Source organism: Mus pahari, chromosome 21, assembly GCF_900095145.1.
Source record: "Mus pahari chromosome 21, PAHARI_EIJ_v1.1, whole genome shotgun sequence".
NCBI lineage: Eukaryota > Metazoa > Chordata > Mammalia > Rodentia > Muridae > Mus > Mus pahari.
In genome coordinates, this window is record NC_034610.1 from 17,172,140 (window position 1) to 17,178,888 (window position 6,749).

The following is a 6,749-nucleotide window of genomic DNA, read 5'->3' on the forward strand; positions in this document are numbered from 1 at the left end:
CCAAAGAAAATATACAGGCTCAACCTAGGCCTCCCTGCTTATATGTAACAGATGTGCAGCTTGCTCTTCATGTTGGTCTCAAATAACTGGCTGTGCCAAAAGCTGTTGCCTGTACTTGGGATATATTCTAGTAGCTGAGCTGCTTTGTCTGGCCTCAGTGGGAGAGAAAGCACTTAACCTGGCAGAGACTAGAATAGGGTTGAAGGAATACCCAGAGTAGCCCCCATCCACTCAGAGAAGAAGGGGAGAGGGAGATTTGGGAAGGATTGTGGAAAGGGGCGATGGGGTGGGGAACCAGTGGGCAAGATGTAAAATTAATAAGTTAAAAAAAAAAAGGTTGTAAACCACAGGATGTCTAGAACAAGGCCTAAAGTAAGAGTTGAGTCAGAACGGCATTCTAAAGAGAAGACTGATCAAGAGTCCCTGGTTTATTTTCCAAAACTGTTCCTGCTTCCCGTATTGTTTAACTGTTACCCTAAAATATTAAAAAGATGCTAATTCTAATTCTGTAATATTGACTAAACTATGATTGCTTAAGAAAAACACACAAAAAAAAATCAAAAACAATTACATAATTGTGTAGCAGAAAATCTACAGAGTTGAAACAAATGTAGTTTATGCATTTAATAACTCCAGCCTTGGTTTCCACCTTTTGCAACATCTCTCCAAATGGGGAAGGATACAAATGTTTTTTTTTTTTAATCTTTTAAATTTAAGTTTCATCCTGTGAGTTCTTTCTCAGAGATCTTGAAATCTGCAAGAGAAGAAAGCATAAATGAATGTCAATTCCAGAAGTTTTGAAATTACAAGTGCTTTTGGGATAGCCACCCTTTCTCTAGCTCCAGCTGTTCAGGACACACATGAAGACCAAGCTGCACATCTGCTGCATATGTGTGGGGGTGACTAGGTCTAGCCTGTGGATGTTTTTTGGTTGGTGGTTCAGACTCTGAGGACCCCAAGGGCCCAGGATGGTTGACTGTTCATCTTTCTGTGGGGTTCCTGTCCTTTTCGGCAGCCACAGTCCTGTTTCCTAGCAAACTGTCCTAAGAAGCAAGCTAGAATAGCCATTCTAATATTGAATAAAATAGACTTTCAACAAAAATTAATCAAAGCAGACAGTGAATGACACTTCATACTCATGAAAAGTAAAATCTACCAACAAAAGACATTTTTAAGTGCTCAGTGTAAGCAGGCCTGTTACAGCTAAAATTCCTGCTGTATATTCTACATTAATACAATAGCTTCTAAAACTTGATCCAGTAAATAGCAGTATTAACAGAATTACTAGGAAGCCAGATACTTATTTAGGTCATAGTGTAATAAAGTGACACTAAAAAGCTATCTTTATCCTTCCCTCAGATTTACACTATTAAGAGCCAACTATCAAATTATTTAATTGGCAACAGTGACTTTGTGGAAAACAATTCAGAAATTCTGTAAGGAAATAGAAAGTTGATGGTCATCCCATTTTTAATAGCATAAAGCAGAATCCATTCTCCATGGTCCTAACATCACCTTGAAATGAGCTAACTCTCACACACTTTTATCATTCAGATGCCATTTTAAAGGCACTTTTAGATAAAAACAAAATTTACTTTAAAGAATGCAGTGATGAATGTAGAGACTCACGACTGTCCAAGATACAGAAAATAAGCAATATGTATGGTACAATCCTTGAACAAGTAAGTTATACCATCCCATCTGTGTAGTTCTGGGAACACTGAGGAAGAAGAGGGCAGTGGAAATAGAAAGAGAGAGAGAATGGCCATGACATGCCATCCTCCCGCATCCATACAGTTATTTTACTCAGTAATCCAGACCAATTGTATTTACCTTCTCTGGCCTCACTCTACACTGACCTTAGCAATAGTCTAGAAAAGGGCATGTTCATGGAGTCCTACATTTTTTCTCTCAACTGTTATATATGGACATAATTTGAGAGAGTATGTATAATCTGTGAATACTCTGCCGTGACAACCAGGCTCTAACATATAGCAAGAAAATCATGATCTTAAAGATGCCCCTGGTTAATATTGGTGGATCACAAAACAAAAGGTATGAATATGGGCATGATAGGGAGATTAGTTGGGAGTTTGGACCAGGTTAAAAGAGATATAGAAGGTGAGATTTGGAACCAGGAAAGGTATATGTACTTGAAATATCAAAGGGAACAAAGGAAGAAACGAATTCAATGGATGACCACATCAGTCTGTTAGGTCATTTGGGGGTGGGGGGATCTTATTTGGTTTTATGCCAATTAATACTAACTTCTTAGAGTCTGAATGCCTACACTCTTCCTATACTTTGGAGTACTTTAAGTACCATTGGTGTTCATTCTTTGCCATTCTGAAACAACTCTGAAGTGAACCTAAAAATGGTCCTTGCATTTTGTGGGAATGCATGTTGCCACTCATAGATTAATTTCTTCTATAATTTGAAATATTTATTTCATGTTGGTTTACTTTGTCTATATGGTATGTATCCTGCTGTTCCTCTATTTAGAGTTTCCAATGTAGTGAAATTGATGACTTTAAAGTCCATATCACATAAGATCCACATCATTAGTTACTAATTATGCTCTGTGTGTGTGTGTGTGTGTGTGTGTGTGTGTGTGTGTGTGTGTGTGTGTGTATCATTACTTGTTGGATTGTGAGCTAGAGCAGTAACTTTGCAATCAGTCTATTCCTTCAAAAAATAACAGAATGACTAGATAACAAATGCAGAGAACCAGTGTTTTTTAATACTTTTTCTGTGGAGAAGAAAACAAAAGCTTCACCCAGGAGAGCAAACTAGTGAGAGTAGTAAGTGTTGAAACCAAGAAAGATAATCACAGCCAGAGGAGAGGTGACTGCCAGGGACAGCTCTAACCTCCTGAGCAGGAGAGAGAGAGCCATTTTGTATCCCAGGTACCTCAGAGCCCAATCTGCACATGAAAGCTTGCGGACTGCAGAAGCAACATACCTTCTGGGACAGTCCCCATTTCGGGCCATCATCTTTAGCCAGGAAGCAGATCTGAGCTCCAGAACCCTGCGCTCCTTCTCGGCCAGAGGAGAGGTTACTTGCAGAGAGTACTCTGACCACTGAGACTAAGGAGAGGCTAACAGAATCACAGTAGGAACAAGCTCCAGCCAGAGAAAGCTATAAGAACTAACACCAGAGATTACCAGATGGCAGAAGGCAAGCTTAAGAATCTTACTAACAAGCCAGGCGGTGGTGGCACATGCCTTTAATCCCAGCACTGGCAGGGCAGAGGCAGGCAGATTTCTGAGTTCNAGGCCAGCCTGGTCTACAGAGTGAGTTCCAGGACAGCCAGGGCTATACAGAGAAACNCTGGCCCGAAAAACCAAAAAAAAAAAAAAAAAAAAAGAAAGAAAGAAAGAAAGAAAGAAAGAAAGAAAGAAAGAAAGAAAGAAAAAAAGAAAAAAGAATCTTACTAACAGAGAGACCAAGACCACTCACCATCATCAGAACCCAGCACTACCACCTCAGTGAGTCCTGGATACGGCAACACACCAGAAAAGCAAGACTCGGATTTAAAATACTATCTCATGATGGTGGTAGAGGATTTTAAGAAGGGCATTAATAACCCACTTAAAGAAATACAGGAGAACACTGTGAAACAGGTAGAAGCCCTTAAAGAATTACAGGAAAACACTGCTAAACAAGTAGAAATCCTTAAAGAAAAACACAAAATCCCTTAAAGAATTACAGGAAAACACATACAAACAGGTGATGGAATTGAACAAAGCCATCCAAGGTCTAAAAATGGAAGTAGAAACAATAAAGAAAATCTAAAGGGAAACAACTCTGGAGATAGAAACCCTATGAAAGAAATCAGGAACCATAGATGCATCAGTAACAGAAAACAAGAGATGGAAGAGAGAATCTCAGATGCAAAAGATTCTACAGAGGACATGGACACCACAATCAAAGAAAATGCAAAATGCAAAAAGATCCTAACTCAAAACATCCAAGAAATCCAGGACATACTGAGAAGACCAAACCTAAGGATAATAGAGCAGATGAGAATGAAGATTTACAACATAAAGGGCCAGCAAATATCTTCAACAAAATTATAGAAGAAAACTTCCCTAACCTAAAGAAAGAGATGCCATGAACATGCAAGAAGCCTATAGAACTCCAAATAGACTGTACCAAAAAGAAATTCCTACCGAGACATAATAATCAGAACAACAAATGCACTAAAAAAAGAAAGAATATNAAAAGCAGTAAGGGGGAAAGGTCAAGTAACATATAAAGGCAGGCCTATTAGAATTACACCGACTTCCCATCAGAGACTATGAAAGCCAGAAGATCCTGGACAGATGTTATACAGACCCTAAGACAACACAAATGCCAGCCCAGGCTACTATGTCCAGCAAAACTCTCAATTACCATACATGGAGAAACCAAAGTATTCCATGATAAAACCAAATTCACACAATATCGTTCTATGAATCCAACCCTTTAAAGGATGATAAAGGGAAAACACCAACACAAGGATGTAAACTACACCCTAGAAAGATCAAGAAAGTAATCCTTCAACAAAACAAAAAGAAGACAGCCACAAGAACAGAATCCCAACTTTAACAACAAAAATAACAGGAAGCAGCAATTACTTTTCTTTGATATATCTTAATATCAATATACTTGACTCCCCAATAAAAAAACAAGGACTAACATACTGGCTACAAAAACAGGACCCAACATTTGGCTGATTACAGGAAACCCACTTCAGGGGAAAAGACAGACACTACCTCAAGGTAAAGGCTGGAAAACAAATTTCCAAGCAAATGGTACAAAGAAACAAGCTAAAATAGCCATTCAAATACGGGAAACAATTAACTTCCAAAGCAAAGTTGCCAAAAAAGACAAGGAGGGGCACTTCATACTCATCAAAGGTAAAATTTACCAAGATGAACTGTCAATCCAGACTATCTATGCTCCAAATGCAAGGGCAGCCACATTCATTAAAGAAACTTTAGTAAAGCTCGAAGTACACATTGCAACTCACACAATAATATTGGGAGACATCAACACCCCACTCTCATCAATGGACAGATCCTGGAAACAGAAACTAAACAGAGACACATTGAAACTCACAGAAGTTATGAAAGAAATGGATATAACAGATATTTATAGAACATTTTATCCTAAAACAAAAGAATATACCTTCTTCTCAGCACCTCAAGGTACCTCCTCCAAAATCCTTCAAAAAAAAAAAAAAAAAAAAAAAAAAAAAAAAAACAGGCCTCAACAGATACAAAAATATTGAAATTATCCCTTGCATCCTATCAGATCACCAAGGACTAGGGCTGATCTTCAATAACAGCATAAATACTAGAAAGACAACGTTCACTTGGCAACTGAACAACACTCTACTCAATGATACCTTGGTCAAGAAAGAAATTAAAGACTTTTTAAGAGTTTAATGAAAATGAAGTCACAACATACCCAAACTTATGGGACACAATGAAGGCAGTCCTAAGAGGAAAACTCACAGCCCTGATTGCCTCCAAAAGGAAACTAGAGACAACATACACTACCAGCCTGAAAGCAAACCTAGAAGCTATAGTATGAAAGGAAGAAAGTTCACCCAAGAGGAGTAGATAGCAGGAAATAATCAAACTTAGGGCTGAAATCAACCAAGTGGAAACAAAAAGAACTATTCAAAGAATCAACCAATCCAGCAGCTGGTTCTTTGAGAAAATCAACATGATAGATAAACCCTTAGCCAGACTCACTAGAGGGCACAGNGACAGCATCCTAATTAACAAAATCGGAAATGAAAAAGGAGATAACAGCAGAACCTTAGGAAATCCAAAGCATCATCAGATCCTACTACAAAAGGCTGTACTCAACAAAACTGGAAAACCTAAATGAAATAGACAATTTTCTAGACGGATTAACAAAGTTAAATCAGGATCAGATTAACAGTCCCATTTCCCCTAAAGAGATAGAAGCAGTCATCAATAGTCTCCCAACCAAAAAAAAAAAAAAATGCCCAGGATCAGATGAGTTTAGTGCAGAGTTCTATCAGACCTTCAAAGACCTAATTCCAATTCTCTTCAAACTGCTCCACAAGATAGAAACAGAAGATACTCTACCAAATTCATTCTTTGAAGCCACAATTACTCAGATACCTAAACCACACAAAGATCCATCAAAGAAAGAGAACTTCTGACCAATTTCCCTTATGAATATCGATGCAAAAATACTCAATAAAATACTCACAAACCAAATCCAAGAACACATCAAAATGATTATCATGAACAAGTAGGATTCATCCCAGAGATGGAGGGATGGTTTAATATAAGGAACTCCATCATCATAATCCACTATATAAACAAACTCAAAGACAAAAATCACATGATCATCTCCTTAGATGCTGAGAAAACATTTGAGAAAATCTGACACCCATTCATGATAAAAGTCTTGGAAAGATCAGAAAATCAAGGTCCATACGTAAACATAATAAAAGCAATATATAGCAAACCAGTAGCCAACGTCAGACTAAATGGAGAGANGCTGGAAGCAATCCCACTAAAATCAGGGACTAAACAAGGCTGCCCACTTTCTCCCTACCTATTCAATATAGTATTTGAAATCCTAGCCAGAGCAACTCAACAACAAAAGGAGATCAAGAGGATACAAACTGGAAAGGAAGAAGTCGAAATATCACTATTTGCAGAAGATATGTGTCTTAGTCAAGGTTTCTATTCCTGCACAAACGTCATGACCAAGAAGCA